Genomic DNA, 8,607 nt, shown 5'->3' on the forward strand with positions numbered 1-8,607 from the left:
CTGGTATGATGGGGGTCCGGAAGGCTGGACCGGAGGGACAGAAACCGGGGAGCGCCATGATTAGTTCTGGGGCCTCGGGAGTAATTCCTCTGGGAAGGCTGGAAAGACCCAGTACCTCCTGATTTGAGCAAGCTACCTTGGTCTGGCCAGGGGCTGGGGACGCAAAAAGTCCGCAAACTCAGTGCCCCCTGGGGAGACGCGCTCAGGGGTGTCACTAGTAACACCTGGGTGTGGGACCCCACGGTGTGAAAATGACACTTGGTCACTGTTTTTACACATCTTTTTGCACAGCGCCCTAAGGACCAGGTCTTTTGGCTAAGTCCAGGGCAATTTTTGCTACGGGCCTCAGGGCCTGGTCTGTGCACAATTCGGCACGGTACCACTTTTTTATTTTTTCTTTACTTTATCTTCTATTTATTTATTATGCACTTCCCACGTTTTGTCACTTTTTACTTTACTTATGTGTGTGTTTTCACGGATGGAGGGTGTGGGTCCTTGGGCCTACCCTGAAGTCTAGGGGGAGGATGTGTGGCCATACGGTTCCTTCCTCCCCTGATCCCTAGGGGACTCTTCTTCGGGAGAGTCCCCTTGCCTAGTACTGGATGTCCGGCTTCGGCTGGGCATAGGGAACGGTGGTCCACCAGGCCTTTTGGCCAGGAGGACCAATTGGGAACCTTGTCCCCGTCAGGAGCTTCGTGCCCCGGGGGATCAGGGTAAGCGGTCCAAGCCCCTTTAGGGGTAGGACACAGCACACCCCTAAGTGCACTTTTTCGTGTGGTGTTTTGCACTTGCACTTTTTTTGTGAACACTTACGGGTTTTTTTCGTTACAGTTGCACGTTTGCGGACTTAAAAAAAAAAAAAAATCAGTGATCACATGCAGAGTAGTAAGCAAGATGTCACTTCTGACATCATTGCTTACTACGTGTGAAATCTGTGAATGATCACAGAGATCACAAGGTACAGGGCTATTCACAACAGCCTTGTACCATGTGACAAGCTGTGACCAATCACAGCTCTCACAGTATTTCTCAATGGTTACAAGAATGCAGCCAGAGAGAAGGAGAAATGATTGCTTTTACAGCCTTTATGGGTGTAAAAGAAATCAGTGTAAAAAAATAAAAAAAAAATCATTACCCCCCCACAAGTAGTACAGTGTCACCATGGTGACACTGTATTGCTAGGGTGACAGTATGTAAAAAAAAACCCCCAAAAAACATAAATAATAATATAAAAAAATAAAATAAAAATGTAAAACGTTTTTTTAATAATTATAATTTTTGGTTATAAACTAATTTGGGTTATTTTTTTTTTACTAAAAAGATAACGGAATACATTTTGGCCAAGATTTATGAAGAAAGATTATTTATTTGCAAACTTTTATAAGAAAAACGCTTTTTTCAAAATTTTTGGACTTTTTCATTTATATAGCAAAAAAAAATAAAAATCCCAGCAGTGAATAAATACCACCAAAATAAAGTTTTATCTGTCTCAAAAAAATGCTACAAAATTCATACGGGTACAGTGTTGCATGACCGCGCAATTGTCATTCAAAATAAGACAGTGCTGAAAGCTGAAAATTGTCCTGGACTGGAGGGGGGGAAAGCGTCCGGACTGGAAGGGGGGGAAGCGTCCGGACTGGAAGGGGGGAAAGCGTCCGGACTGGAAGGGGGGGAAGCGTCCGGACTGGAAGGGGGTGAAAGTGTCCGGACTGGAAGGGGAGGGAAAGTGTCCGGACTGGAAGGGGAGGGAAAGTGTCCGGACTGGAAGGGGGGGAAGCGTCCGGACTGGAAGGGGGTGAAAGTGTCCGGACTGGAAGGGGGGTGAAAGTGTCCGGACTGGAAGGGGGGGGAAAGTGTCCGGAGTGGAAGGGGGTGAAAGTGTCCGGACTGGAAGTGGTTAATATTGGTGCCGGTGGCATCTTACGGCACTTATTTTTGCAAATTAAAAGAAATATAAGTTTCATGTTTTGTTGATTTAATATTTTCTGTTTTTAAAATTTTTTATTTATTAATTTTTTTTGAGAGGGGGGGGGCACAAGTAGCTGATCTTGACTAGCACCAGCCCTGCCTGTAGGGTATCCATCTTGGGGTCGAAAGAAGAGAGGGTATGCTAGTAGTACCTTGTGCAGGACTTTATAGTGTGAACAAGCCCTTAAAGGATACGTCCACCTTGGGGAACATGTTACATGTTCCACCTGTTTATAGGACAATATAGTGAATGCGGGGTTCGGGGAGGGCGGATATAGTGAATGCGGGGTCCGGGGAGAGCGGATATAGTGAATGCGGGGTCCGGGGAGAGCGGATAGAGTGAATGCGGGGTCCGGGGAGAGCGGATATAGTGAATGCGGGGTCCGGGGAGAGCGGATATAGTGAATGCGGGGTCCGGGGAGAGCGGATATAGTGAATGCAGGGTCCAGGGAGAGCGGATATAGTGAATGCGGGGTCCGGGGAGAGCGGATATAGTGAATGCGGGGTCCGGGGAGAGTGGATATAGCAAATGCGGGGTCCAGGGAGAGCGGATATAGCAAATGCGGGGTCCGGGGAGACCAGATATAGCGAATGCGGGGTCCGGGGAGAGAGGATATAATGAATGCGGGGTCCGGGGAGAGCGGATATAGTGAATGCAGGATCCGGGGAGACCAGATATAGTGAATGCAGGGTCCAGGGAGAGCGGATATAGTGAATGCGGGGTCCGGGGAGAGCGGATATAGCGAATGCGGAGTCCGTGGAGAGCGGATATAGTGAATGCGGGGTCCGGGGAGAGCGGATATAGTGAATGCGGGGTCCGGGGAGACCAGATATAGTGAATGCGGGGTCCGGGGAGAGCGGATATAGTGAATGCGGGGTCTGGGGAGAGCGGATATAGTGAATGCGGGGTCCGGGGAGAGCGGATATAGCGAATGCGGAGTCCGTGGAGAGCGGATATAGTGAATGCGGGGTCCGGGGAGAGTGGATATAGTGAATGCGGGGTCCGGGGAGAGTGGATATAGTGAATGCGGGGTCCAGGGAGAGCAGATATAGTGAATGCGGGGTCCGGGGAGAGCGGATATAGTGAGTGCGGGGTCCGGGGAGAGCGGATATAGTGAATGCAGGGTCCGGGGAAACCAGATGTAGCGAATGCAGGATCCGTGGATGAATGACCGCGCATGCACAGTTCAGTGTACATTCTCACTGCTGCGATATATGAACTTGTGCTCATGTGCAGCTTAGTATACATTCTTGGCATGACCCGGTGCCGAGATGAATGAACTCCCATATGCATTTACAGCTCAATGTCCATTCTCAGTGCTGCATTGAATGAACTCCCCTCTGCATGCACAGCTCATTGCATGCTTCAGTACTGGGATGAATGAACTCAAACTCTCATGCACAGCTTAGTGTACATTTCCGGCACTCCTTGGTGCCGAGAACTCCTATTTGCACACACACTGCAGTGCACATTCTTGGCACATCTCTGCACTGGAATGAATGAAGTCCCCTGCACATGTGCAGCTCAGTGTGCATGCTCAGCACTCCTCAGTGCTGGGATGAATGAACTCCCGTAGCTCAGTGTGCATTCTCTGCACTCCTCAGTGCTGGGATGAATGAACTCCTATGGGCAACTCAGTGTGCATTCTTGGCATGCCTCAGTGTCAGGATAAATGAACACATGTGCATGCACAGCTCAGCGTACATTCTCAGTGCTGAGGTGAATGAACTCCCATGCGCATGTGCATCTCAGTGTGCATGCTCAGTACACCTCAGTGCTGGAATGAATAAACTCCCATGAGCATGTGCAGCTAAGTGTGCATGCTCAGGACGCCTCAGAACTGGGATGAATGAACTCTCATGTGCATGCTCGGGAGTTATGTCATCCCAGCCAGTCAAGGTGGGTGAAGACCCCAAACCTGGAAGCTAGGGATGAAAATGCACTGGTGATGGTGCATCACTGCACCACCACCACCACCGCTTTGTTCAGGTACCAGAAAAAATTATAGTAAGACCTATACCAAGTCCTGACTTGGAGCTTAAAAAGACCTGCGGACTCTCTCCCCATCCCCATGTAACAACACAGAGTCCATGAGCAACCATTTGCCAAGGACCAGCCCTTTTCCATGGAAGGAAAGAGACTGGATCACATGATCCCCATATCAGGAAGTACTGGACAGATCACCTTGCCTCACTGGGCGGACATAACAGAAATGGAGTTGATAAGAATGTGGATGGGGTAAAACATCTGCCAGGTTGTAATTGCTGTCTGTGTGACCCCCAGGGAGGACGTTATGGACAATCACTCCAATATGGGCACAGGCAGCATCACGTTCTTAGTAGAGTGCAGAACGGCTTGGATTTCTATGAGGTTTTTGGGGGGTCTGTACCGTCATGTCCTGGTTCTGCACACATTGTTTTACCTGTGAAAGGAGATGCTTTTCTGTCCAACCAGTCCTGAGCAGGGGCGGACAGACAACTCATGGGGCCCCCGGGCAATAGGGGATCATGGGGCCCCTGTGTCTTTGCCCAAACTCAAACCATATCCAAAAAAGCCTATGAAAGGTACCAGGGGCATCTCATGGGGCCTCTTACTGACCTCGGGGCCTCGGGCAGTGCCCGAGCTTCCGAATGGTCAGTCTGCCCCTGGTCCTGAGATTTAAAGAGCTCTGCCACAGAGCACAGCCTTGTCTGGGAAGGGGACCTGATTGATCTCTGCTACTGTTCAGTAGCTGAATTGTGATTGGACAGTAAATGGAGAAGTAGCAGACTGATGAGCTCATCTCTCTGTCACTTTAAAGTCTCCTCCTATCAGCCAGCTTCCCATGAGAACATGAGCACAGCTGATTGGCTCCTGATGTAAGAAACGTCAGGGCGGAGCGGCAGATTCTCTTGTAGGATTAACCTCCCGCATGTATATCTCCCACCACTCCAATCCTCTGGCAGAGATCTGATTCCTAATCCATGGGTAAGCTTTGTGTCAGCTGGTCAACCTCTTCCTAATGTGACGGCGTTCAGGTCAGGTGATTGGCCCAGACCCCTATCCACTCTCTATCCAGAGACCCATTCCCCCATCCTCTTATTCTCCAGAGCCCCAGATCCCCAACCCCTCCAGAATACCTGATCTCCATCCTCTCCTCTTCCAGGGCTCCAAAACCCCATCCTTTTCTTCTTCAGAGCACCAGACCTCATTTTTCTCCTCCAGAGCTCAGGATCCTCTTCCTCTCCCCCTCCAGAGTCTCAGACCCCCATCCTCCACCCCCTCCAGAGCCTTGGACAACCGTCCTCTCCCCCCTCCAGAATCCCAGACCCCATCATCTTCCCCTCCAGAGCTCCAGACCTTCATTCTCTCCCCCTTCAGAGCTCCAGACACTCATCCTCTCCCACTCCAGAGCCCTGGACCTTCATCCTCTTCCCTTCCAGGGCCTCAAACTCACATCCATTTTCTCCTCATATTTCCACACCTCATTCCCTTGTCCTCCAGAGCTCAGGACCCCCATCCTCTCCCCCTCCAGAGCCCAGGCCCTCAGCCTCTTCCCCTCCAAAATCCCATCCTCCAAAACTCTATCCTCTCACCCTCAAGAACCCAAGACCCCATCTTCAACCCCACCCCCCCAGAGTCCTCGATCCCCATCCTCTCCCCCTCCAGAATCCCAGACCTCCATCCTTTCACCCTCCAGAACCCCGGACCCCCATCCTCTCCACCTCTGGAGCTCAGAACCCCTATTCTCTCCCTTCCAGAGGCTCGGACCCCCATCCTCTCCCCCTCCAGAGCCTCAGGCAACCTTTCTCTCCCCCTTCAGAATCCCAGACCCCTATTCCCTCCCTCTCCAGAGCCCTGGACCCTCATCCTCTATTCTTCCAGGGCCTCAAACCCCATCCTTTCTCTCTTCAGACCTCTCATCTCCACACCTCATTCTCTTGTCTTCCAGAGCTCAGGACCCTCATCCTCTCCCCCTCCGGAGCCCTGGACCCCCATCCACCCCCCTCCAGAGCCCTGGTTAACCTCTTCTTAATGTGATAGCGTTCAGGTCAGGTGATTGGCCAGGTAGGCCAAAGCAACGCATCCTGGTAGAAGGTCAGATGCTTCACCCGGGTATTTACCAAAATATATTCCAACTCTAGTTCTATAATGGATATTGGCTGAAAGTGCTCCCGCTCAGGTTTAATTTAAGGGTATGTACATCCAAATTGGAGGAGTGGTTTAGGAATTACAGCTCTTAAGAGTAGCCATCCCCCCTTTTTCAAGGGACCAAAAGTAATTGGACAATTGAATCAAAAGCTGTTTCATGGCCAGGTGTGGGCTACTTCTTCGTTATTTCATCAATTAAGCAGGTAAAAGGTCTGGAGTTGATTCTAAGTGCGGTATTTGCATTCAGAATCTATTGCTGTGAATCTACATCATGCATTCAAAGGAGCTGTCCATGCAAGTGAAACCGGCCATTGCAAGGCTTCAAAAACTAAATAAATCCATCAGAAAGATCGCAGCAACATTAGGAGTGGCCAAATCAACAGTTTGGTCCATTCTGAGGAATGAAGAACGCACAGGTGAGCTCAGCAACATAAAAAGGCGTGGACGTCCATGGAAGAAAACAGTGGTGGATGAACGCAGGATCCTCTCTATGGTAAAGACAAATCCATTCACAACATCCAGACAAGTGAAGGACACTCTCCAGGAGGTGGGCGTATCATTGTCAAAGTCTACAATCAAGAGAAGACTTCATGAGAGCAAATACAGAGGGTTCACCACAAGGTGCAAACCATTCATAAGCCTGAAGAATAGAAAAGCCAGATTAGACTTTACCAAAAAACATCTAAAAAAGCTGGACCAGTTCTGGAAAAGCATTCTTTGGACAGATGAAACTAAGATGAATCTGTACCAGAACGACAGGAAAGAAAAAAGTGTGGAGAAGACTTGGAACAGCTCATGATCCAAAGCACACAACGTCATCTGTAAAACACGGTGGAGGCAGGGTGATGGCATGGGCATGCATGGCTTCCAGTGGCACTGGGTCATTGGTGGTTATTGATGATGTGACAGAAGCAGCCGGATGAATTCTGCCGTGTATACAGATATACCGCCAGCCCAGATTCAGCCAAATGCAGCAAAGGTGATTGGACGGCGCTTCACAGTACAGATGGACAATGATCCAAAACACACTGCAAAAGCAATCCAGGAGCTTGTGAAGGAAAAGAAGTGGAATATTCTGCAATGGTCGAGTCAGTCACCTGATCTCAAACCAATTGAGCATGCATTTCACTTGCTGAAGGTAAAACTAAAAGCAGAAAGACCCACAAACCAAAAACAACTGAAGACAGCTGCAGTTAGAGCCTGGCAAAGCATCAGAAAGGAGGAAACCCAGTCTTTGGTAATGTCCATGGGTTCCAGACTTCAGGCAGTCATTGCCAGTAAAGGATTCTCAAAATATTAAAAATGAACATTTTATTTATGATTTTATTCATTTGTCCAATGACATTTCAGCCCCTGAAAATGGAGGGACTGTGTATAAAAATGGTTGCAGTTCCTACAATTTGTACTTGATATTTATGTTCAACACCTTGAATTAAAGCTGAAAGTCTGCACTTCAATTCATGTGGATTGTTTCATTTTAATTTATTCTGGTGGCATACAGAGCCAAAAGTATGAAAATTGTTCCTGTGTCCAAATGTATATGGACCTAACTGTATATAGCAAAAGTAGTGGAACACCCCTCCCAGGAGTTCAGACGTTTCCAGTGAAGGATACTGTACATCATATAAAGGCATTGTAGACAACTGAACTCTTCCCAACCTTGTGGTAGCAGTTTGGTGAAGACCCTTTTCTGTTCCACTGTGACTGTCCCTGGGTACAAAGCCAGCTCCATAAAGACATGGTGTGACCAGTTTGGTGAGGAGGAACTTGAGTTTCCTGTACAAAGCCCTGACCTCAACCCCACTGAGCACCATTGAGATGAATTAGAACGACAGTGGTGAGCCAGGTCTTTTCTTTTGCTGCCAATGTGGGGCCCAACATACAGTGTGAGCTATTAGAGCTACTAGAAGAGTGGAGCCAGCTCCGTAAAGACATGGTTTGACAAGTTTGGTATGAAGGAACTCGAATGTCCTGCACATAGCCCTGACCTCAACCCTACTGAACACCTTTAGGATGAATTGGAACTCCAATTGTAAGCAAGGGCTTTTCTTTTGGTGCCCAACATGTAAGCTACTAAAAGAGTGGAGCCAGCTCCATAAAGACATCGTTTGACCAGTTTGATGTGGAGGAACTCAAGTATCCTGCACAGAGCCCTGAGCTCAACCCTAGTTCTGTTCCACGGTCACTGTGCCCGTGTACAAAGCCAGCTCCATAAAGACATGGTTTGACCAGTTTGGTGAGGAGGAACTCAAGTTTCCTGTTCACAGCCCTGACCGCAACCTACTGAACACCTTTAGGATGAATTGGAACTCCAATTGTAACCAAGGGCTTTTCTTTTGGTGCCCAACATATGAGCTACTAAAAGAGTGGAGCCAGGTCCATAGACATTGTTTGACAAGTTTGGTGTGGAGGAACTCAAGTGTCCTGCACAGAACCCTGACCTCAACCCTACTGAACACCTCCCTCTATTATTATTATTATACAGTATTTATAAAGCGCCAATAGTT

The sequence above is a fragment of the Staurois parvus genome, unplaced genomic scaffold, assembly GCF_062004578.1.
Source record: "Staurois parvus isolate SC_StPar_1 unplaced genomic scaffold, SC_StPar_1.0 ptg000847l, whole genome shotgun sequence".
NCBI classification, from domain to species: Eukaryota; Metazoa; Chordata; class Amphibia; order Anura; family Ranidae; genus Staurois; species Staurois parvus.